At 62.3% G+C, this 23,188-nt stretch overlaps 1 protein-coding gene across 16 annotated transcripts in view; it reads left to right on the forward strand.

Annotated features, from left to right (window-relative positions):
• Window positions 1-23,188, forward strand: part of SEPTIN9 (septin 9) — a 174,274-nt gene that overhangs the window by 88,101 nt on the left and 62,985 nt on the right. The window contains exon 1 of one of the 16 annotated variants that reach the window (XM_050714363.1): window positions 7,393-7,467. The exons of 14 other annotated variants lie outside the window; for them this stretch is intronic. The gene's annotated coding sequence lies outside the window, so the exon portion shown is untranslated. Of the gene's footprint in view, window positions 1-7,392; window positions 7,468-16,881; window positions 16,938-23,188 lie in introns of those variants that run through there. One more of the 16 variants, XM_050714362.1, reaches the window with a different exon arrangement.

Genomic DNA, 23,188 nt, shown 5'->3' on the forward strand with positions numbered 1-23,188 from the left:
AGCAGGAGAAGGACGTAGTTCAGAGAGGAAAAAGGGATTGGGAAGGTAACCTCTGGATGCGTGTGAATGGGGAGGGAGGGAGGGAGGGAGGGAGGGATGCTGCCTCCCGATTTATGGGCGATGGAGACTGCTGATGCTGGGAGGGGTGGAGCAGGCGCAGGCGGGGACTTTGGGATGCTCTTTGCCTCGTGTCCTCGTGTTTCCATCTTGTGCAGGTAGGAAGGAGAATGGAGATCACCTTGGAGTTGTCCAGATTTGTCCTGGGAAAAAAGGAGTAGATGTGAGCAGCTTTTCTGATAAAACGGAATTGTTTAGACAAACTCTGGCTGAACTCACTTCCTCCTGCAGCCCAAGGCGCTGATAAATGGGGGGGGAAGTGGGAGGCTGAGTTCACTGGCTGCTGAGCCCTTCCTTGGGGTCGTGCCACCCCCGAGGCCCCCTTTCTTGTGGCCTTGGAGAAGACGAGAGGACACCTGTGATGGGCTGGGGGCACCTGGCTGGGATGTGGCCATGGTGGTGCCGGTGCCCTGCATGGCTCCTGCTGTCTCCAGGGATCGTTTTGTGGGGGAGTGGGACGAAATCTGAGATCTTGCCGTAACGCTGCTGTCCCTTCTGCCATCCCTCTGGGACACCGTCCTCCCGGCCCTGCTTCGTGTAGGACACAGAAGTTCACTTACAGCGCGGCAGCGCGCGCCCCGAGGTTGGGAGGTGAAGGGTTCCTGCCCGGCCCCGAAGGAGCTCTGGGATTTCCTCTCTGCTCCGTGGCTTCGTTTCCTGGGCAGAAAAAGCCTTGCAAAGGACGAGCTCGGTGAATCAGACGCCTCTGTGTGGACCCTGGGACCCTTTGTCCCCCAGCAGCAAGGCGGTGCCCCCGCGTGTCACCTGGGGAAGGAGCACGGGGAGGCGATGGGAGCAGTGCAGGCGTCCAGCTGTGCCCCAAAACCGCTCTGCAGAGCTCCGGGGCTCGGGCGTTTGGCCTCCCCTCTGCTTGGGGGAGCAGGAGGACTCGCTCTGGGGTTATCTCAGCCTCTCGAGTGGTTTGCGGGGTGGTCGCCAGAACAGCGAGCAAACTGAGGCCGTCTCGTTTTTAGATGTGCAAAATCGGTTTTTCTCTCTTATTGCCTGCTGTTGCTGCTCTGGGGAAGTGGGGACTGGATGGGTTGCACAGATTTTCCCTAGAAGAGCCCCTCCTCTGCTCTCACAGCTCCAGCTGCCAGGCTTGCTTCTCAATTTGCAGAGGCTCAGATATTGGAAGGGCAAAGCGGTGCCTGCAGGAAATGGCTGAAGCTTCCTGCTCCCGGGATGGTGCGAGTGTCAGGGCGGCTCCGGAGCGATCCTGGGGGGTCCCGCACCCGGCAAGGAGCCCGGGGTGAGCCAGGGCAGCCTCAAAAATGGGCAAATCGTCCCCTGCTGCTCTGGGCTCGGGGTCTGGGCTCTGTGGGGAGAGCTGGTCAAAGGTGGGGGGCAACGCGTCAGCGGAAGGGCTTTGCATCGGATAAATGAGGGGGTTTGGGGTCAGGGTGGAGGCGGTGAATGGAGAGGCGCTGAGTGTTGGTGCAGTGTTTGCTGCGGTTTTATCCACCACCGAGAGGGCCCCTGCCATCCCGAGGTGACGGGAAAGTCTGAAAGAGATGAATGACGAGGATCTGAGTCAGTCTCGCGCGGCTGGGGCCGGAGCGGGACCTCCTGCATCTGTCAGCAGGAACAATGCTGAATGACTGCCTTAGTCAGAGCCAGAAAATTCTCCCAGCGCGGACGGTTTCGCACTTCGTGCTGGCTGAGCACCATCTACCTGGCCAGGCAGGGAATAGCAGCTCCCTGCCTGTCCGTGCAGGATGGGGATGCACAGAAATGGAAGCGAAATGGGAGGTTTGGGGAGGGTTGTGCGCCTTCGGATGTGACTCGGCTCACTGGGGATCGCTGCGCCGCTATGGAAAGCTCTCCAAACCCCAGCTTGTTGGTTGGAGCATGGAAATTTAGGTAATTTTAATCAAATTCAATCAAATTGCCATCGGTAGGCTGAAAATGGCCTAAGCAATGTGGGTGGGAACCCACAGTTAAAGCAGAGGACTGAGGTGGGAGCTGTGGAGCAAGCAGGGTAACCCTAACGCCTCCGATGCTGTGCCCTACAGCACCTTGGGCAACTCTGATCTCACTCGCGCTGACTTTCTCCCGTTAGTCACTGATAATCCCAAAATTGCCCATAATGAAAGACAAATGAAGGCTCTGTGTCTGCGCTGGGACGTGTCGTTCCGGTGGCAGGAGCTGAAGCGGTGCCTGCAGTGCCCTGTTGGGTGGGTGCACTAAGCCGTGCACAGAGCAGCCTCCTTTTGGGGTTTTGTCCTCAGCCCTTTCTTTCCCCATGCAGGATGGTTTCACGGGGCGTGGGGGAAGAGCGATCCCCTTTCCCTGTACATGGTGCAAGGAGCAGGAGGGCGGCCACACGCCAGGGGCTGGGAGGGCTTCGCTGTGCCTGGTTGCGGGCAGCAGCTGCCCTGCTCGCCCGTCTCAGAGCAAAACCTCGAGGAAGAAGGCGGTGAAGCAGTTCCCCACATGGGTTCCTGGGGCCGTGGGTGCCCTTGGGGAATTCAGCGGGAGAGGAAATGTCCTTCTTGGGACCGCTGAGGCATTTCGAGCCTTGCAGCTTTCTGCCGAGCAGCTGTGGTGAAGCCGTGGCTCTGCAGGAAGGAGGAATATTGTTGTGTGAATCGCCGAGCGGCTGATTTATTTGTCTTCTTTCTGGCTGACCTCCGGGGTCCCCTCCGAGCCCTTCCGCGGGCCGGCTCGTCCCGGCGCGGGACGTGCCCCCCTTCCCACGGCTCTGCGGGGACGGGAGAGCCGGGCTGCGGCGCTGGGGGAGCCTCGGAACCGGCTGGGAAAGGTTTGGGAAGGGCTCGGCCAAACGCTGCGCAGAGGTCGGTGCATGTCTCGCCCAGCTGCGGCTATCAAGGAGCCAAAGCTGCTCCCTAAGGGAGCCTCAATCCGAAATGGGGGGGGGGGAACTTAGGGTGCAGGGGGTGAGTCTCAGCAGGCTTCCATGCAGCCCTGAGGTCCTGCTTTGTTTGGAGCTTGCTTTAAAAAAATACTCTAAACAATGGGTTTGCACCTCAGCCTGTGCTTGGGTGCTCCTAAACTCTGGATCCGGGGTCTGTTCTTGGACACCTCTGCGATGCTTTGCCTTCAGCACCAAAATGGTCCAATTCTGCCTTGTGTCTGAGCGGGGGCTGGTGCCCCGAGTGCCACCGGTGCTGCAGGGACGCGGGGGACAGCGGGGTTTGGGGCCCGGGAAGCGCTGAAGTCAGCGGCGCTGCCAGCTCCTGGGGCGAGAAGCGAGCGCGGCGCCCTGCAGAGCTGCAGACCTCAGGGGCTGCGGGGGCGCAGAGCGAGGTGCTGCTCTTATCTGCCTTCATCTGCAGCTTGCGGCGCCGCTTCCTGGGGACAGAGGCAGCTCTGAGAGGGCTGGGGGCTGCCATGGGGCCCGTCTGGTTGCGCTGGCTGGGGGGGCGCTGGGGCTCGCTGCAGCTTGGGGCTGGGTTTGTGGGATGGAGCTTTGGAAGCTGGCGGGGAGCGCGGTGCTGAGTCCCTGGGGACTGCTGCGTGGAGCATCCCCAGCCCAGGTCCGGCAGCCTGCTGCAAGCTCTGGTCCGTGTAGGAAAGGAGGATGAGGCCAGGGGGACCCTTGGTGTCTGAGAGGCTTGTGTCCAGGAGAGCTGCTCCGAATTTATCCCGTGGGAGGATCTTCCGCTGGGTCGGAAAGCGGTTATGGGGCTGCTGTTACGGGGTTGGGTTGTGGGCGCTGCACGGCTGGGCGTTGGGTGTAGCAGAGCTGAACAGGTACAGGGGAACCCCAAAATGGAAACGTGAGCCAGGCGTGCCTGGTGGGTCTGAGGAAGTGTTCCTTGTACTCACACCTAGAGCTGCTCGCCCCTGCCTTCCTCGGGGAGCTGCCTCCCCAGCAGCTCCCGTGACGGCTCCTGATGTTCTGCTGCCACCTTATTCAGCAGCAGCTACTAACTGGGGTGCCCCAGCTTGCCCAGCGAGAGCGACCTCAGGCTTTCCTGCCTTCTGCCACGTGTGTGTGGATGCCGTGGTCTTGGTGCTGAGCGCTGCTCCTGTCCTGCGTGTGCGTAGTGCTGGGGGGGCTGCAGGGGTGATGCCGAGCCCCGGGCACTCGGTTCCCACTCGGCTCCAAATTATGGCTGTGGTCGCGGTATATACCGAAAGGGCCTGGGGGCAGTTAGAGCCACCAAAATTGGAACTAGGTGACTAAGCACCTCTTTGGCTGTCAGTCCTAACCCCTCCGTGTCCCCCAGCACAGCACCGCCCCGGCTGGAGGAACAAATGCACAGAACCCCACGGCGTGCTCTGCTACGGGGAGCTGGGTGAAGGGCGAGGAGGGGGCTGGGTGCCGCGCTGGGGGGCCTGCGAGCCCCACGTGGGTTAAACACCATCATCAGGCCATCGCCTCGGGGCTGGTCCTGGTGGCGGGGTGCCTGGCGTGAGGGATGGAGCCCGTCGCAGGCAGCCCTCCCGTTAGGGCTCAGCACCGCCGTGGTAGCGCCGTGCTGCAGACACCTCCCGCAGGCAGCAGGAGAGGGGCTCGGCTCCATCCTGAACCTCTTCCAAACTCCTCCTCGGGCGCAGGACGTCCCGTGGGATTACGGGGCTCGTGAATGGGGGGCTTTCTTAGAGGAGGCTGAGCAGCCCCCAGAGGGCTCGCATGCAGAAGGAAGAGCACGTTGCCAAATCGTAGGAGGCATTCCCACGTTCCCGTTCCTTCCCCTGGCTGCCAAGCCCTCCTCCTTTCCTCCAAAGCTGATGTATTTAGCTGGATTTAACCTTTGCTCAAAGAAGTGAATAACAGGGCTCTGTTACTTTTGGTTTCTGGGTGTAAATTTACGATTCAGAGACGGTTTTGTACACACAGCACGATTCTGTTGGGAGAAAAGCCGGGGGAGAGACCAGCCGGGAGCGAGCGCATCACTCGGAGCTCCTTTGTAACCGGGACTTTCCGGAGGCCTGCCGAGAGGTTTCTCTTCCTTCCTGCTCAAACAAACTCCGCCAGGGCAGGCTTTAGGTGTCAGTCAGATCTCGCCGTTTCAGCACGAACGGAAGGGCAGCGGCGTGGGACTCGGACTCCTCGTGCCTGCGGTCACCGCGGCGCTGCCCGGCCACGTGCTCTGCGCCAGCCCTGCTGCAGCTCGCCCGACTCGGCACGGCGGTGGTGAGTGACGGTGCTTCGGGGAGGAGGAATTTTTTCCTTGCTGATTTTTGCAGCTGAACGCTACAAATCCGGGTACGGTCTGCTCGGGGTGCCCAGCTTTGAGGTTTCCAGGAGGTGGAGAAGCAGGCGGGGCTGTTGTGCGTCAGGGAGGCACGGCTCCTGCTGGTGTCCTCTGCCCTGGGCGCTATTTGTTTGTCTCCTGTGGTCCTAGCCCTGGTGACAATGGTGCTAACAATTGTCACCGGTCGTGTAATCAGTAGTGCCCAGCTCTGCCAGTGTGTGGACCAGGGCCTGGGTACCTCTGTAGGTTCGGTGCGATGTATGGGGAGCCCTAAAGGTGGAACAGGCACCGTCCTCCGCTCCTGTGCGTGGGCAGACGCCCCGTCTCTCCGGCCGGGAGAAGTCCTGATGGAGCTCAGCTCTACCCCAGGACGCTGTGTGGCCTGTAAAGAGCTGCGATGGCCATTTCCAACTCAGCAGGATTTGGCTCCTGCTTTATTCCAAAGACCAGCCCCTCTGGAACTCATTAGGAGGACGCCCACGTCGGTGACCCTGAGGTGCTCCTGGCAGCAGCCAGCCGTGGGGGAGCTGCCGCCGGAGCAGGGTGCTTCAGGGGGTTGTGGGGGCGCCGTTAGCTCACTGCGGGACCCCCAAGGCAGCAGAGGGTGTTTGGGGTCCCCCGTGCCCCTTCCCAGTGCTCCTTAGGTGTCGGGAGCAGGCTGGCCTCAGGCGAGCAGTGCCCTCCTTCAGCCGAACCTCCAGGGAGCGGCCGGACACCTCCGAGCTGTGGCAATCGCATGTGGTCACAGCCCAGGCTGTGGGATTTGGGAACTTCAGAGTGGGATTTGGAGTAATTGCCAAAAAAATACCAACTCATTGATGATAAAAAAGCACAGCCAGTGGCATCACAGCCAGCTCGGGATGCTGACCCGGGCAGTGACCCCACAGGGTCTTTTTCTCAGAGCCCTGTGCGCATCTGTGTAAATCTCTGCTCTCCCTTTAGCTCCTGCCCGCAGCACTCCCTGAAAGTTGCCCAAAAATTCCACCCTGGTGTAATTTAGGATACGCTCCAGCCTGCCCCGAGAACATCTGGTATCTGTGCATTGGATGATATTAATCATAGCACAAACACAGCCAAGTGTTAAATGGCACAGCCCTCCCACCTCCCCCCTTTTAAGTGAAGGCTGTTTCAGTGTTCCAGCCATAAAATTAACCTAGCAGCCCGGGCAAGCGGCGATCTGGCAGGAACAACTGCTGTGTGGGATGGAGGGATGAGCAGTGGGCCAAGAAACCATGTGCTCCTATGGCTTTTGTAAATCCCTGCGGAGTTCGAAGCTATTTCCTGGCGTTCTGCACCTCCCGAAGCCGCGAAGGTTGGTGCATGTGTGACTTCGCTCCCGCAGCATTGTCTGGGGAGCGGATCCTGCCCGTGCTTGGGGTCTGGATCCTGCTCGCCGCTTGCAGGAGGGCAGACAGCCCTCCCTCGCCCTGCTTCGCTGCGCTTCGTCCAAGTGCCGCGCGAAGGGGCGAGACGCTGCTGGCACTGCTCCGCAGATGGGGGCGCAGAGCTGCAGAGCCTCTTTCTGTGCAGGGGCACACCACCGAAGTGTGTGCGTCTGCTTGCTCCTAGGTGCTTGAGTTTCTGCTCCCTGGACTCCAGGTTTCCCATAAAGTCAGGGCAATGAGCACACAGGACTGACCCAGGAGGTTTTTTTAGTCCCATTTTCCTCGGGAGCAGCCACTGCCCAGGTGGCAGACAGCGGGCAGACCCACAGCAGCCGCTCCCGGCTCTGATTTGCCCCAAGTTACCCAGGAAACGTGTGGCTGAGTTTAAAAAAGAGACAGAAAAAAAAAAAATCACAGCCGTGTCTCAAGTGCTGGTGCAGCCGGCACCTTAACCACGGAGCCGTGCCTGGCGAGGAGGCAGCCCCGGCCTCGCTGCACGGGGGGGGAACTCCTCTGTGGTGCCTTTGATGTTGGCAGGATTTACCCGCGCTGCCCTGGGAGAAACCCGAGTGCTTTTCATGTCTGGCTGCGAGGCAGGCAGCGAGCCAGGAGGGATTTGATTCGCAAGCCCTGTGCGAGGGGAACTGGGCGAAAACTCCTCCGAAGTTTGGGAGACGCGGGGCGGGGAGCCGGGACGCAGCGGGCCCACGTGCTTTGTAGGCGGGAGGGCAGCAGGAACGGGCGCTGCAGCATCCTCGGCTCTGGCGAGCGTTGGCCTTCCCCTGCTCCCCGGCTGCGTAAGTCTCTGCCCGAGCAATCCCCAGCCCCTGGGAATCAAATCCCCGCGGCGAGGGCCGGGCTGGGGTCTCCGCGGCTCAGTGCAGGCATTTGGAGCCCTCGCCGCGAGCCCGAGGAGCGCACAGGGGAAGGGAAAGGGCAGGAGGGGGGAGCGGAGCGGTGGCTGAGCACAGGGGAGGAAGCGAGGGAAAAATACCAGGGGCATGATGCAGGCGTCGGCGCAGGGAAACGCTTTGTCAGGGCCTGCGGTACGGGAAGGCTTTTCTGAGCACGTGGCTCTGCGTGCCGGGGTGGGCGCCGGGCCTGTGCCCACGGCTCGGGATGTGCCACAGGAAGGGGATGCAGCCGGGGCTGGAGCACCCAGGGAGCGGGAGAGGGGGGTCACGGGGGCCAGTTCGGGGCGATGGGGGCTCCTTTTGCAGCACCGGCACCTTTGGGTGCTGGCTCCAAGCTTGCTGGCGCCCCGCGGCGGGCAGCCAGATGTGGGTGTCCGTGGGACGCGGCAGCGGGAAGGGGCTGACCCAGCCTCGCCTGCCTGGCACGTGCGTGCCCGTGTCGGCTTCGCCCTCTGCGTTGGCGGGGCTCCTGCACTGCTGCTGCTGGAAAACCCAGCCCTGCAGCGCCGCGGGGAGCCTACGCGGCTGCGTAAGGGAGGCTGACGGCCTGCGCGCCTCTGCTCTGGAGGCTGGTGGTGGAGAGGGGGTGGCAGGGCTTTGGTGGGGTAAGGGGGGGTTAGGGGAGGCTGGCAGGGCCCCAGGACCCCGACTCGCTGGCTGTGGAGGGGACGCGGGCACTGACAGTACTGATTTCCTGATAGCAGAACCACCGGTCCCCTGGCTGTGCCCGAGGCTGTGCTCAGCCTGGGCAGGCTGCAGGCACCTTGGAGCCCCTCTGTGCCTGGGGACACCCCCCAAAAATAAAAAAAATAAAAGGCAGGGGGAGGTGGAGGGCTAATTCCTTCCAGCTGGGGAAATGCTTGGGCTCCTGCCCTGGGACCCTGGCCCCACAGGGGGGGCCCTTCCTGTGTCGCCCCCCTCCCCCCACCCCCTTATCTCCCCTTGCTTTTCTCCGGAACTGGCTCTTTTGGAACAGCCCCATCCAGCCTCTCCTGGGGCTGTGGGGCTGGATTTGGGGCTGTGGTGGGCAGCACAGGGCCCGATCCCGGGGCCAGCTCCCACACATGTCTGGCCCACAGAGCCAGGGCCGTGCTGCAGCCTGGTGAGCGTGACGGCGGTGGGAACCATCAGAGCTGGGGAGAGGAGAGGGCGCTTTTCTTCCTTTCTTTTTTCTTTTTTTCGGGTAATATTTTAACAACAGCTCCTTATTCTTCTCCTGCCACTCGGGACGGCTGCTTGCACAACGATCGTGGGAGAGTGGGAAGTCGCATGTCTAAGCGGCACGACGGGAACTCTCGGGTCTCGCTGAGCGCGGTTTCTCCCAGGTTTGCTTGCAGGCAGCTCGGGGTGCAGGCAGCTCGGGGTGCAGGCAGCTCGGGGTGCAGGCAGCTCGGGGTGCCAGCCCGGCCAGCCGTGCAGCTGAAGCTGCGTGCTGTGTGCCTGCAGGAAACGTTCCTGCCCTGCTGTCCCCAGGGCGCGCGTCCTCACCCGGCACCTTTACGCGCAGCGGGGGGGTCCTGCCTGGAAAGGGCTTGTTCTGGACATCATCAGACCTCTCTTTCTAAATCCACCCCTTGTGCAACCGGACCAGAAGCATCCGGGGTGGGTCTGGCTGGACACGTTCGGAGCTGAGACCGTCTCCAGCTCCGTGAAGGCGCTGCCTGCCCCAGTCGGGGCCGGGGAGCAGCTGGGCGCCAACGGGGCCATTGTTGGTGCCGTGCCGCGGCTTTCGGCAGCACACTGAGCTGTCTGTCTGCGGCTCGGCAGGGCTTTCATCGTTTAGGGCCAGAGGGCACTGACGGAGCGTCGTGGTGGCTGCCCTCGTGCACATCCCAGCTCCCTGCTCCTCTTCGGAGCCCGCCGATGCCCGCTCTGTGCCGTGCGCTGCGAGCTGGGCTCGCGCTCACTGCTTTCGGGGGTGGACTTGCGTGAACGCACAGACCAGAGGAGCTCAGGAGCATCTTACTGCAGCACCGGGCGACTTTGGGGGCTAATATCCCGTGTGGTGAGTGAGCTGCTCTATTTTATGGCGTTCCCACTGCTGCGTTGTGCAGATGCTGCGCGGGGCGGACGGAGCGGTGCTGCAGCCCCAGCCCGGGTGCCGCTGCCGGAGCCTCGCCGTCGGAGGGTCCGGGCTCCCCGGCACTAGGGCTGTGTGTTTGTTTGCCTGGATTCCCCCGCAGGATGCGTGGGCCTGGCTCGGGCGATGAGAAATTTGCATGCGCAGGCAACGCTTGATCGAGTTTGTGGTTTTGAGCTGAGCGATGATGGCTTGGGCACCGCCTTGTAAAAGCACGAGCTGCCTCCTTCGGGCTCGGCCTCCGGTGTGGGTACGTGTGAACCCCTGCGGACTGTTACCCTGTCCAGACATGACTGCAGGTGGTAGGGTACAGCACCGTCACACATCCAGGGTGCGTGCCCTGCTCACAACCCCATTTCAGGGCCCTTCAGGATGTCGGGGACAAAAAAAAAAAAAAAAAAATCACAGATGTGTGGAGCACGTGGAAGGCTGCGTAGCCAAGAGCTCGGGGAGTTGGGGCCCCTGTGTTGCTTTTGTGGTTACATTGCGTGACTTTCTGTGTTGAGAGCAAAATACCTGTGGGGTCACGGGGCTCGTGGGTAGCTCGATGGGGATGTGCCGAACCTCACAGCCGTTAGAGGAGTGTGTTCTGCTGGGGGATTGCAGCGCAAGGTGTGCAGGAGGAGCCCGCTGTGACCGATGGGTGGCTCATGCCCTGGCGGCTCCTGGATGCCTGTCCAAGGGGAATCCAGGCATCCCCTCCCCGAGCAGTTTGTACAGCCCAGGTCCTAAATGCTGCCATTTCCCTCTGGCTGCGATGCTGTCTGTCCCTGTCGAAGCTACGCAGGGGCTGGGTGAAGCCCAGGCTGGAGGCTCCCAGCCCTTCTGGATGTTATGCTTGGTGAGAGTTGTGATTTTACGGCAAGACTCTAAATATAACTGCACTTTAATTCATTTCTCTCTAAAATTTGATGGGCGTGTTGCGGAGAGGGGAGTGGTACAGCTAGCTCGTTCATTTAAAAAATAACAAAAAAACAACAATAAACAAAAACACAAAAGCTCTGATTAAAGAGTTAATGTTGAAGACCGAGCCTGAGGAGTGCCTGTCCAAAAATCCTGCCGGGAGCAGACATACGGCAGGCGGTGTCTCGGGGTGACAGGAGCACGGTGGGCACAAATCCCGTGTGTCCCATGTGTGTGGGGATGCTCCAGCTGCCCCCATAGCACGTGTGAGCGCCGTCCATGGCTCGCAGGCCGGGTGGTGGCCCCGGCAGCGACCCTGGGCTGGGGTCGCAGCCTCTCTCCCCGAATCCACTGGAAATCCCCCGTGGGACGAGCTGCTGCGGCTGGCAGGGGGCTCTGGGCTGGCAGGGGGCTCTGCGTGCGCGGGGCGCGGGGCACCCAGGTGGAGTTAGGGGGCGGCACTGCCTCCAGCCCAGTAAATCACGTGGAAATGATGCTGGGGTCTGGGGACGCGTCCCTCTTGTCCCCCAGCACTGCTCAGGGGCTGTAACCTTCGTCCAGCTTGCCCTCCTCCTCCTCCTCGTGCAGAAGTGATTTATCTCCTGCTTTCTGGCCTCCCCCCAGCCTGGTTCCACTTGCCGTGGACTCCCAGCCCGCTGCGCGGGGCTGTAAAAGCCACATTTTCTTTGGGAATCGGATTAGGGCCCCTTCTTCTGTGCTGGCGGATGGCAGGACATGAAGCCTCCCTTTGTCCCGCGGCATTTCTGGCCCAGCTGCAGCGCGTTAACCCTTTGTAACCGGGGGTGACACAGAGCTGGTGGTGAACGGCCCTTTGCTGAGCACCGGGACCTTTCCTGCGTGGTGCTGCAGGAGGTGAGCAGGAGGCAGGGTGGGCTCGGGGTCCTTCCCCAGCACCAGCCTGGCTGGGAAACCCTAAAACAGCCCCCCTGGGGCTGGCAGCAGGAGCAGACCTGTGGCTGGTGCCCAGCCAGGCGCTGGCACAGGCTGGGGCAGAGGCATCCTTGGGGCAGGGGAGCTGAGGACTCGATCACCGCCTGTAGCAGGGCTGTTACATGCACAAAGCGCCCGTACGGCTCCCGGGAAGCTCCCGGCCCCCCTGCCCAGGGTGCGAGCAGGCGGTTTGGTTTGGTGCCCGCTGCTTGGCTCTGACCTGCCTTGGCCGAGCGCGAGCGAAGGTGGCCGTGCGCTGGGGACGGGCGGTGGGTGCCCGTCAGCGCGTCGTGGTCGTGCCGCACCCCCAGGGCTGGGGGCTGTGGTGGTTGTGTTTTATTGAACTACGCTGTGCTGTGAAAGGTGATGGAGCTGTGTTGCTCCTCTCGGCCTTGGTTTTTTTTTGTGTATTCATGTGAAAGGCAAATTGCAGAAGGACTGACCCTTTCTGGTCGCTGGCAGAGCTGGTCGGGGTGCCCGGGGCAGCTCCCTGCTGCGGGCACCAACACCAGTTATCGGGGCAGCTCCCGGTAAGGGCAGAGCAGGGATTTCCCCGCTGGGATCCCGGACTGAGTCAAACCGTCACCAGGAGCAGTTGGCAAGGCCCCTGACAGCCGCCCTGTAGGACTTTGTCGGAAGCCCACTGCATTCTCCCAGAGCCCCTCTGCTCCTTACACGCAAAGACGCGATCGCCCCGAGGCAAACGGTCGCGGCCGTGCTCTGCAGCACCCCGCAGCTGCACCCAATTATCCCGCTGACCCCGGCCCCACGCAGGGCTTGGGAGAGGCCTCGGGGCCGGCACAACCCCAAGGGCCACCGGTCCCAAAACAGCTGGGACCGAACGGGGCTGGCTGACGGCCCCGGGGGCTGCGGGCAGGGAGCAACGCGCCCTTGTTGTCTTGTGCTCCCGCGTCTCCATCCCACCCGTCGCCCCTTCCCCGTCCTCCCAGCCCTTCCCCATCCAGTGCTTGGTGCTTTTTTGCAAACCTCCCTGGTCTGTCTGTGCTGCTGCCGGTCGGAGGGAAGCCGTCGGCGATGGAGAAGAGCTAAGCTGCCACAAGGAGCCCTGCGGAGTCCCTTCATCTCTCCAACTTGTCCTTTTGATGGTTTTTGAGCAGCTCCTGGGCCTGTTGCCCCATGGGCCGGAGGGAGGATGGTTTCCTTCTCCCTCCAAGGACGAGGCACTGGGCACAAGAGTGAGGTACGTTTCCTCCCGTCCAGGCTGTGCCATCTGTCCCGGGTCCCTCTCAGCCACAGCATCAATGCACAAAGACAAATCAGCCCCTGAAAAGCAAAATCTGTTCCCAAATCAGTGACGCAGGGGGAGCAGGTACCAGGTGCCCTCTGCTTCCGTCCAGACTGGCACGCCAGTGGCCAAACTGGTGGCCCCTGCAAGCGTCAGGATGTTGGGAGAAACTTTTTTTTTCCTGCTTTATTTATTTTTTCCAAACATTTGTGACCCAGGAGCAGCTTCCTAGCAGTCCCTTCCCTTCTGGAAAACGGTGGATTGCTCGAGCACGGCGAGGAGCTGCGGGAGGGCAGGGTGCTGCTGCCGAGGCCCGGCCTCCCTGCGCGGCGCTGACTCGTGCCAAGGACACGGTGCCAGCTGCATGCGTGTGAAATAATTCCTTCCTTCCTCCCCGCCTGCCTTCCTGGGGCTGGAGGAGCTGCTCGCTCCCGGTGTGGGAGCACGCTGTCCCTCGGGGGGGGACACGGAGGGACGGGGGGGGTGTTGGTGGCTCTGAGCGTGGCCTCCGGCAGAAAGGGGGAAGCCCCTGGCTGTGGGTGTAACGCGGGGCTGTCAGGGTGGCAGCGGGTTTTGTTGCTTGCTCCTGGCCAAGGAGGGGCTGAGGGTGATCACGGAGCCTGCGGGGTCCCTGCGCTGCCCCGCTGCCATCTCGGCTCGGGGAGACTTCACCCACCCCACAGAATTCCTTTTAGGCAAGCACCGCTGCAATACCTGCACAGACGTCCTTCCTACACGGGCTACCAGCGAGCAAAGCAAAAGCCGGGTGGCTCGAAAGGGGAAAAATTAAACCGGCATCAGGCTCAGGAGCCCTGCAGCGAGAGGGAGGAGACGCCGGTGCCGCGCTGGGCCCTGCACCACGGGGCCCTCGGGACGTGCAGAGGGCACCGCGGGCTTATCGGCCCCAGCGCTTCCTGCCTGGGGGCTGGGGGCAGGCCTGCAGCAAGGCTGCTAGGAAGTGGTGGTTTGGTTTAGATGCTGCTGGCGGCGAGGAATATTCTGCTCTTGCTGGCAGGGACAATTTCTTTTGGTGTTAAATTTTGGGGTCTTTGATCCGCGAGGCCGTGTCCTTTTCCACGGTCATGCTGCTTCTGCTGCATCTGCTGGTGCTCCCCCCGGGTCTCTGGCTGTGCTTTTCCTTCTTCTATTGATCCGGGGTTATGATAAATACAGCTGGCAGGGCTTCCAGGGTGGCTGAGCGCCTGGCGCATCCACCGGAGTCAGCGGGGCCGTGGAGGTGGTCAGCACTGCTGCACTGTTAGGCAATAAAAAATGTTTGCGAAGCCCTAACGCTGCACTTTGTGTTGGGGCTCGGCGTGGCGCAGTGTGGTGAATATTGGCAATATCTCGTCGCTCATCCAAGGAAAGACGTCCCTGCTCCCTGTGCTCCAGGGATTTGATGTTTGCCTAGAGCTGGGCTGCTCGGGGTGCAATGTTTTTGTTCCCAGTGGTGCGGGTCCCCCTCGCAGGCCGGTGAGTCCTGGTAAGGCTGCCTTCGTCTGCAGGTTTTGGGTCTTCCCCAGCGCCAGGCAGCGATGGCTGCGGTCGGGATGGAGCCGGGCGGCTGTGCCCAGGGCTGGCCCCGCTGCCGGGCACTTCTCTGGTGCAAGATAAAGGACAATGGTTGGGATCTCCCCCAGAACTTGTAGCCAGCTCAAATCCCTTGGTGCTTACAACACCAAGAGGGCCTCGCCTGAATTGCTTCTAACCCTGTTTTTTCATTTTATTTTATTTAAGAGGAGAACAATGACTTTGTGGTTAGTAACTCTGAGCTGGGGGTTTGGATGCAGCTCTCGACTCCGCTGTAAGTTGTGTGTGACCTTGGGCAAGTCGCTTAATGCTTCTCCTCCTCATTTTAAGGCAGGGATAAGGCTGCCTCCTTCCCCCCCTGCTCTGCCCTGCCTGCTCGCTCCCAGCTCCGAGTCTGGAAAGGGCACGGGCAGAAGTGGCACGGCAGGGGGCTCGGATCGGGATCAGAGAGGTGCCCCTGGGAAAACAAATCCCGGAGGCTGCTGCTGTCCCTGCGGGAGTGCCTCCTCCATGCAGACAGCCCCCAAATCGCCGGGAGGAAAGGCACGCTTACGAAAGCCCCGCAGTTTTATTTTCTTTGGGTCCAAGGATGCCGCAGCGCTGACCTTCTTTGCTGCTCGCTCCCCCACCTTTGTTGCTTCTCGGGAGGAGGAGACGCGTGGAGGCAAAGAGCTGAGTCGAAACAAAACATTTTGCACGAGTTGATCTGGAAAACAGCCTGTGCACCGCGTGAGCTCGCGTCCTGCCCCAAATGTCTTTGCAGAGCTGCGGCGGCCGCGGGGAGGACCCTGGCGGTAGGTTCGGTTTGGGTGCTTACACCTGCGTGGAGCTGCAGACGCGCTGCTGCGTGGCGGCGAGCCGACGGCGTGGGCAGGAGCAGTGGGTCCCGTCTGCAAAGCCGGGTGCAGCCGAGCTCTCGCTCCCCTGTTTCCCCTTGGAAGCTCCCGATGGAGCCGGGCAGCACCGCTCCCCAGCTCCGCGTCCCGCTCGTGCCGAGCTCTCGCAAGGCTGGAGCGTCCTGCAAACAGCCCCCGCTGCTGCTTGGGCAAGCCTGCTCTGGCATCTAGCGTTGGATTTGCCTGGAGATTAGGGAGATTAAAGCACTAATGCCCATTGATAGGGGTTAAGGCTTTTTTTTTTTTTTTTTTGTCATAAAACGCGGCGTAATCTAGCAGAAAGCTGCGCACAGCTGCAGCGTAAGCAGACCGAGGCTGGATTTCCTGCCGCGGCGCTGGGGTGGAGGTTTCTCAGAAACTGTCATTTGTGGCACTTACTGAAGTGGGGGAGCGCCAGGCTCGCCCACGGGCTGCAGCGAGCGTTTTCGGGGCAGACTCGGCTGCGGCGGCGGCTGGAAGTGGTCGGGAAGGGGAGACAGAGGGCGGCACTGCTGCTGGCGGCGGGGTCGCTGTGGTACCGGCCCTGCTCCACCAGCTGCTGAGCGTGGGGAGCTCCTGGTTGCCCTGCTCCTGCTCCTGGTTGCCCTGCTCCTGGTTGCCCCGCTTCTCCTGCTCCTGCTTCTCCTGCTCCTGCTTCTCCTGCTCCTGCTTCTCCTGCTCCTGCTGCCACGCAGTTTTGCAGGGAGCAGCAGGGCCAAGGACGTGCCCGGTGCTCGTGGGCAGCAGATGGCCCACGGAGGCTGGCCCCTGGAGGCTGGGCATGTGAAATGGAGTCCTTTGGGGTCTGCAGGGCCGCAAAAGTGATCCTTCTTAACCCTTTCGTCCTCCTCCGGCCCTCTCCTGGTAACGGGGCGTCTGAGAAGCGTAGGGTCTGGGGTACGGGATTAGGGAAGGGGTCCGGCAGAGGCAGCCTGGCTCCGTGCACCTCGCAGCCTCGCCCCGGGGCAGAGCCTCCTGCCTTCCCCTTTCCTCTCCGCGCTGCGGGAGGAGGAGGAGAAGCTCTGGTGGTCCAGGTGTAAGGCGGGAAGAGCTTGTAGGGCCCGATAACATCTTTACTCAGCTCGACAGGCGTGATTTGAAAAAGCAACCAGGCCCGGGGGTGGGCAGTGCCCAGGGCAGGGCATCTCGCATCCTTGTCCCCGCAGTGTCCCTACATCGGCCCCATGTTGTCCCGGGCTGCATCGGCCGGGATGGAGGGGGGGGATTGGGGCGGGGGAGAGGGAAGGGAGCAGAACAGAGCTGGGGGAGGGAAGGGCGATGGGGGAGGGGAAGGGTGATGGGGGGAGGGAGGGAGAGGGATGGAGTGAAAGGAGGAGGAGGAGGAGGAGGAGGAGGAGGAGGAAGGGTGATGGGGTGAGAGGAGGAGGAGGGGGGAGAAAGGGTGATGGGGGGAGGAGGAGGAGGAGGAGGAGGAGGGGTGATGGGGGAGGGGGAGGAAGGGTGATGGGGGAGGAAGGGTAATGGGGAGGGGGGAGGAAGGGTGATGGGGGGAAGAGGAGGGTGATGGGGTGAAAGGAGGAGGAGGAGAGAGGGTGATGGGGGGAGGAGGAGGGTGATGGGGCAGAGGAAGGGGGAGGAGGAAGGGTGATGGAGGGGAAGGAGGAGGAGGAGGAGGAGGAGGAGGGGTGATGGGGGAGGAGGAGGCAGCAGGAGGGCAGGGGGAGGAGGAGGAGGAGGAGGAGGAGGAGGAGGCAGGGCAGCAGCAGGAGGCGGGGAGCTGCCGGAGCCGCCGCCGCCGCCGCCGCGGGTGAGTCGCCGGTGCCCGGGGCGGGAGGAGCGGGCGGGGGTGGGATTTTTTTGGGGGGGGTCGCATTTGGGCGCCGTGCTCTGGGGCAGTGCCCGGGCACCCCAAAAGGGCTCGCTGCTGCCGGCGGGGGCGCAAACTCCCCGCGTTTGGCTGGAGGGGAGGGGGGCACCCCGGCTTTGGCTGGGTGCTCTCGGCCCGTACCCCCCCCTGCTGACCCCCCCGGTCCTTCCTTGCGGGCTCTGGGCCCCCCGGGGGGGGGGCTGCTGTTCCCCGGCCCCCTGTAGCGATGCGGGGAGTGTTCGGGGCTGAACAGCGGCTGGGGCCGGGGGGGGGCCGGGGATGGGGACGTGGAGCGGGGGGGCGAGATGCTGGGGAGCCTGCCCCCCCCGGCCTGAGCCTGCTCCTGCAACGTGGTGTTCCGGGGCACCCGGACACAATTGGCCTTTGTGAAAAAGAGAAGGAAAAAGAAAAAAAAAAAAAAAAAAAAAAGGCAGCCCTGAGCGTAAATTGCTCCTGCAGAACTCGGTCCCGGGGTGCCCCCTCCTCGCCTTCGGCCGCAGCTGGGGGGGCCGGGCGGGGAGCCCCAGCCCCGGGTGCCTGCAGTGGGAGCATCCCGCAGCGCTTCGGGGCCGGCAGGGCTGCGGCAGCTTTGTGTTCCCCTTGCACAAAAGCACAAAAAGCTCTGCAGAAGAGCAGCGACGGGGGTCAGAGGTCCTTTCTGCCCCCCCCCGGGGACCTCACTGTCCCTCTCGTGCTGAGCATCGTCACCCAGGGGGGCAGCGGGGGGGCTGGCACCGCGTCCCCTCTGCAGCGGGGCAGAAAGTGGGACTGAAATCACGCTGGGCTTCACGGGCCCGCATGTTTCACTGCGTGGGGTTTCATAGTGTGGGTACAGGAGAGCCCCCAGCAAACCGGGGGGGCTCTCTGATGGAGCACGGCGTTCATGCAGGCCGGGTGCCTGGAGACCCCCGTGTGTGCGCCCTGGGCTCGGTGCTCAGCCGGCGAGGCGAGCCTGGCGGTCGGCTCTGATCTCCTCTTCCCTTTCAAGTTTCTCCCGGCGAACGGAAAAGGACGACAGCAACAACAACTCCTCCTTGCAGGTCTCCGTGAGCGGTTTCCTGTCTGTCAGCCGAGCGTTGGCCTCACGTGGTCGCAGAAACGAGGCCGTGCGGCCGCTGTCTGCGGCGGGAGGGCGAGCACGTGGCCGGGGCTGGCACCGCGCGTTGGGTCCCTGCACGAGCACTTTGCTTCCCAGCCCGGCAGCCTCTGCAGCAGCCGGAGGGTTAATCGTGGAAGGGAAGCGGCGCTGCGGGGTCCCAGTCTGGTGTAAAATGGGGAAAGAGTGGGGCTGGGCCTTGGGGTCTGCTTCCAGAGCCCAAAAGGGGGAAGCGCACCAGTGGGGACGGCTGCTCCTCCGCACACGCACGTGGTGCGTGCCCAGGGCTCGGCACCACATCCCCGTGGGCTCTCTCGTCAAAATGCCTGTCCCAAAGCAGGAACCACTGGTTGCTTTGTTTTATGTTGGGTTTTTTCCCCAGAGATCGCTGTGAAAATGTATTTACCCCTCACGTGAGCAAGAAGGCTTTGCACCCGGAGCTGCTCAGGAGCGTCCTGCGCACCCGTGTTTTGTAGATCGGTGTTAATGCTGCGGGGGGGCTCTGCCTCCTGCTCTGCAGGCTGCTTCAGATGAATTCACTCTGCGGGCTGACCGCCCCCCCTGCCCCAGAGGGGAGAGCAGGACCCAGCTGCGCCTCTGTTTCTGCCCAAGCTGCCCCACGAGGGCATAAAAGGAAGGGGTTTGCTCCCATCTTGTAGGCCACCTGGCCACCGCTCCGCCGGCTCTCGGGTGGATTTGGTCTGGTGAGGTGTAGTTAAGCGTCCCCTGCTATTTCTGGGTCACGGCTGTTGTCACCCCGGTAGAAATGCAAGCCAAGGAGGAAGCGTAACCAGCGGGTAGATGGGCCCGGGCTGGCGGCGAGCCCAAAACCGTAGCCCTGGTGCCTGGGGACGGGAGCAGACGGCTCCAGCTCGGGGCCTGGCTGTGCCAGCTGGGCTCAGATGACTGCCCTCACATAACAGCAACGTCCCTGAGGTACCCTCGGCTGCTGCTGCTGTGTGGCTTCGGGACACCAGGCTGGGCCCTCTGCCAGGACACCGAAATTTTGGGGGGCTGCCATGCCTCGTGCTCCTGCAGCCCCGTGTCGAGGCCAGCACGGGCAGGCGGAAGTCGGGGCTGGGGGACCCCGCGACGTCTCTGAGGGCGAGCTGCGGGCAGCGGCGGCTCCTGGGCCACGCGGGGTTTGCATCCAGCCCTGGCTCTGCTGCCTGCCACCTGTGGTCCCCTCGGAGGAGAAAACTGTGGCTTTGCAACCTGCTGCGTGGGCTGGATCCGTTGCTGTAGCTCGTGCTGGGGAAGCAGAGGAGGCCCCTGCAGCAGGGCTGCCCAGGAGGGCTCTGCCTTCCTCTCCATCCTCATCATCATCTCTTAGGGCACAGCCGAGCAGCTGTGCTCAGCTCGAGAGAGCTTGGTGCCGGTTCGGAAGGTCGGGGGAAAGTTGTGCCCTTCTCCGGGGCTCCTGCAAAGCAGCCCTTCCCCGATGCTCGAGCGATGCCAAAGCCTTCAGAGCTGACAGCTTGCGAGTTTGGCGTGCAAGGTAGAAAAGCCCTGGAAGCGGCGCGCTCTGCAGCCCTGCCAGTCTGCTCTTAGCTAGCTGGGAGCTATAAATTCACTCTTTGCTTCTAAAAACGTCTCCGTTACACCCAACAGTCGTAATTTTGGAGGGTTGTTGCTTCCAATCATTGGAAGGTTAGCTGGCCTGCGCTGCTCTCTTGAAAACATCTGTGGATGCTCAGCTGCCTGGGAAGCTGTTAAGTTTTCCTGCCCTCAGCTGACTGATGTACGCTGTTGTTCCCTGCTAGGAATCTTCTCTCCGTGATAGCGCAAACCCGTCCAGCAGACCTGGAAGCCTGATGTGTTTCCAGTCTAGCACCAAGTGCTGCGTGGAGGGACGTGGAGTTACAGTTATCCCCACCCCAGAAAGCTCTGTGCAGCATCCTCGTCTTCTGCGGGCTGGTCGTGGGGCTGCCAGAGATGTTCCTGCTTCAGCCTCTGCAAAGGTTGCTCAGCTTTGTGTGTCCGCAGTGCAAGTTCTGGTCTCCCACTGGTCCCTCTCCCAAATTTTCCGTGAGGATTCCATGAGGTGGGTTGTTTTGGGGGCAGCATTGAGCCCACCCCGGTGTTTGCAGCCCTGCCTACAGCCCGTTGTCGGTGCAGCGGTTCCCCAGCAATCCCAGCGGTTCCCCAAAGTCATTTTGCGAAGCCCATCCCACGGGGACCCTCCCGCTGTGTCCTCTGGGGGCTCCCCGCCCTGGGGGTGCCTTTCAGCGGCTGTTTCGCAGATGTTGGCCTTGGCTTCCATCTCGCGTGCATTAATTACAGCGCAACAGCCCCGAACCTTTGGCAAAACGAACTCGGGAGCAGCTGTCCGAAGTCACCCCGGAGCCCGTGCCGCAGCCGCGCGTTGCCTTGTGCTCGGCGCGGCGCTGCCCTGCGGTCTCTGCCTCTCCGGTGCCTGCGTGGAGGGGTTTCCCTGGCAGAGGACATCTCGGGTACGGCTGTCCACAAGTTGCTGCACAGGTCGTGTTTGTCCAGGGACACGTGCGGGGGAGCTGGAGGGAGCGCAGGGCTCCCGGTCCCATGGGCAATGTGAGCAGCCCCTGCGCTTCCCCGGCTGCCTCCATGGGGGAGGCCCGGAGCAGCTGTGTCCTGGTGGCACTGAAAGGCGGCGGTGTTTGAGGCCTGATCCTGCTGCTGCCAGGGCTCAGCACCAACCAGGCGTTTCTCACAGCGTTGTATGTTTGTTAATTCATCCCTTCCCACCGCGCTGTGGCCGGGCGGGCGGTGCTGGCACACCGAGTGTCGCCGTTTTGGCGCCGTCCCCGTGGAGAACACGAGGGTTCAATCCAGCTCCCTGCGGTGCAGTCCTGGGGCAGCCACTGCTCCTGTTCCAATTCCATTCCAGGGTCTTTCTACTTGAGACAAACGCCTGCCGAGAGCGCTCCCTGCCACCCATCAGCACAGCCCCGTGTGCCTGTGCCGTGCACCACAGAGGTCCCGCGGCTCGGCCGCATCCTGCCTCTAAGGCTGGCACAAATTTCTTGCAGTCGAGCGGGACGCTCGGGTCCGTGCTTGGTAGCAGAGCCTCAGCTCTTCCCAGGCTGCTGCCTCGATGGGAAGCTCAAAGGGAAGAGCGAATGTGTGGGTTGCAACATTTCCCTCGGGAGCCCGCTGGGCAGTTGGTGTCTGTGCATCCCGGTTGGCCCGCAGATCCCTCCTCGTTGCAACATATTTATTTATTATTTCCCCAAGCCGCAGCCAGATGCTGGGACGCCTTGTCCTTTAACTCATTTCTTCCTGCAGGCCAGCTGGAGCAGCGTGGGCCGCGCTGCTGGCCATGCCGCGCGGGTGCACCTTGGTGGCCGCGCGCCTGCGTGCTCCGCGGCCACAAACCGTGGTGCGTGGGAACTCCTCGCCTCCCGTGGCTTTTGGCTGGCTGTTGGGTCCCGAGCCCTCCTTGCTGCATCGAGGTGAAGTGCTGCAAGGCTGTTCCCTGTGCCGGGGGGGCAGTGTGGGAGGGGGTCACCCCTCCTGCTGGCTGCCGGCTGCTTGCTAGCAGGGCTGGAGAGCAGCAAGGAGGTGCTGCGGATGCTCCCCAACAAGCAGGGGATGCTTTCCCACTCCATTTGTTTAATTTTCCTTCTGGACCTCACCTGTACCAGTTTCCCTGTCCTACAGGGCCGGCGTGCTTCAGGCTCTAACACTTGGGTGCCCTACCTGCGGCCCTCCCGGTGCCGGCAGCAGTTGAAGCGTTTCATAACCTCGTTCTTCTGGTGGCACAAACTTCCCACGTGATTTATCATTTTTCTAGCGGTATGTCGGGTTTTTTTTCCACTTTTGGCCTTGCCACTTTGAAGCAGCGCTAACTCAGGACCTATGGAAGGGCCTCTGGCGTGCCGGGCCTGTAATCTGTTAAAGGAGCAGCCAGCAGCATGCTGCCAGCTGTGCTACAGCCCGAATTTGTGTGTGTGCCTGGTGCAGAGCCGGGAGGAGCAGCTTGCTGCTGCGTGTGCCAGACCTGCGTGTTTGCTCCCCAGCGGCTCCGTGAGTAACGCTGCTCTGCACAGCCCGGGGCTGGGGGGTGGAAAAAAGCGTTCAGAGCCACCCGTATCGGTCTTGGTGATCAGTTCTGGTTTGGTTTGTTTTTTTCCTGCTTGACTCAAAGTGCGCTGTGCTTGCAGGATGTGAGGGCTTCTGCCTCGCAGCTGGCTCTGGGCTGGTGCTGGGCCCTGGGCTCTGCTGGTCACCGGTGGGGAAGGGATGGGGGGAGTTGTGCTGGGAGGGAGCCCCTCGGCACCGCCTGCGCCCTGCGCTCAGATCCCTTGGGAGGCAGGGAGAGGAAGGCACCCAGCACCTCATCAGAGGTCAGAAGTAGCGGTGGGGTGAGGCCATTGAGCCAGAAAAGGAGCTGAGGTCTGTAGCGGTGCTTTGAGATACGAGAACGGGGACCTTGGCAAAAAGCTACACGGAAATGGAACGCTTTGGCTGGTGATGCGGAGAGCTGGGCATCGAGCAGCAGCAGCCTGGGCTGGGGGAGGCTCTCACTGTGTCTTCCTAACCCCTCAGCTGCTTCCCTCTCCACGCCTGCGTTCCAGGAGCATCCTCGGCGTGGCTCACGGCTCCACCAGGAGCTTGCAAAGAGCTGGGGCCGAGCTTGTGCACGCTCCGTGCTTGGGCTGCGAGCAGAGCGCATCGCCCCGTGGCCCCCACGGCCTCCTTCCTGCCTGGCAGCGGCGGTCCTGCCCGCGGGAGGGGACGGTGCCGCCACCTTTTCTGGTGAGGACGTGGAATGAGGCAGCAGATAGATGCACGTTTGTTTCTCCCTCATCCTCCAGAGGCATCTGCCTCCTTTATAGCAGGAGCCCTGAAGCGCGTTGGTGAGCTGCGCGCTCCGTAGCCGCCCTGCGGGTGGGACAAGCGCCCAATTTCTCCAGAAAGCTGAAGGCTTTTTGCTTTCCCTCTGACAGACGGTGGCAGAACCGGGGCAGCATCGTGACGGCTCCGTCACCGCGCAGGCACTTTCTGCTGCAACCCATTTTGGGGCAGATGTGTTGGTTTTCGGTTCTTGGCGGTGTGCGCTGGGGTGGGGCAGTGAGGGGCGAGCTGGGGCCTGCGGGCACCGCACTGTGTCGGT

The sequence above is a fragment of the Cygnus atratus genome, chromosome 18 (genome assembly GCF_013377495.2).
Source record: "Cygnus atratus isolate AKBS03 ecotype Queensland, Australia chromosome 18, CAtr_DNAZoo_HiC_assembly, whole genome shotgun sequence".
Classification (NCBI taxonomy): domain Eukaryota; kingdom Metazoa; phylum Chordata; class Aves; order Anseriformes; family Anatidae; genus Cygnus; species Cygnus atratus.